At 45.6% G+C, this 933-nt stretch overlaps 1 pseudogene; it reads right to left on the reverse strand.

The window, feature by feature from the left end:
* Positions 1-486: 486 nt before the first annotated feature.
* Positions 487-604, reverse strand: LOC124796995 (annotated as a pseudogene).
* Positions 605-933: the final 329 nt, after the last annotated feature.

Below are 933 nucleotides of genomic sequence, written 5' to 3' on the forward strand. Positions count from 1 at the left end.
TCCCCCCTCCTCCTCACCATCCTACGCCTCTTAGTGTGGCTCACAGTGGCAAGACTGACATTCTTCAGCTTTTGTTTTAGAATCATGCTTCTTTGTTAATTGATCAGAAGGAAGATGGATGTTGACTTAGGGCAATATTTCCAAGGCATCACAATTTAAAATCACCAAACATACTCAGAATTACTGAAAGTTGCTACTATTCAACCACGGAGAAAACGGCTGTTAGTGATGTAGCTGCTGCCTTCAGCTCTCGCATCAAATAAATTCGAACTCTACCTCCGTCCGAACAGGCCTTGGAAGGCCCAACGGTGCCGACCGGCCGCCAAGTCATCCTCTCAGTACAGGGGCTTCACTGGATGCGGATACGGAGGGACATGTGGTCAGCACACCGCTCTCCCGGCCGTTGTCAGTTTCCGAGACCGGAGCCGCTACTTCTCAGTCAAGTAGCTCCTCAGCGTGCCTCACAAGGGCTGAGTGCACCTCGCTTGCCAACAGCGCTCGGCAGACCGGACGGTCACCCATCCAAATGCTAACACAGCCCGACAGCGCTTAACTTCGGTGATCTGACGGGAACCGGTGTTAACTCTGCGGCAAGACCGCTGGCTAAATAAATTAGAAAATCTTTGAAATTTCTTCTGTCATGCAACTTTTTCTTATCAAGCACTATTTAAATGTTTCGCTGAGAAAAATGGCAAGAAATTTACACTTCGCTAATTTTGAATGATGCATAATGCTTACACAAAAATTAGTAGCTGTATCATACTTTCCTACACGCGAACGTACCAAATCATTTTTAATGTTATTACCAAGGGAGTTCATTGTTGCCACTCGCTTCTATTTTGTCCTGACTAATTTCCTCGACACCGTATTATCACAGTTTCTGGCTAATTCCTATTGTCTTATTGCATGCAGCGTTTTTTTTTTCTTCTCTTT

The sequence above is a fragment of the Schistocerca piceifrons genome, chromosome 4 (genome assembly GCF_021461385.2).
Source record: "Schistocerca piceifrons isolate TAMUIC-IGC-003096 chromosome 4, iqSchPice1.1, whole genome shotgun sequence".
Taxonomy (NCBI): Eukaryota; Metazoa; Arthropoda; class Insecta; order Orthoptera; family Acrididae; genus Schistocerca; species Schistocerca piceifrons.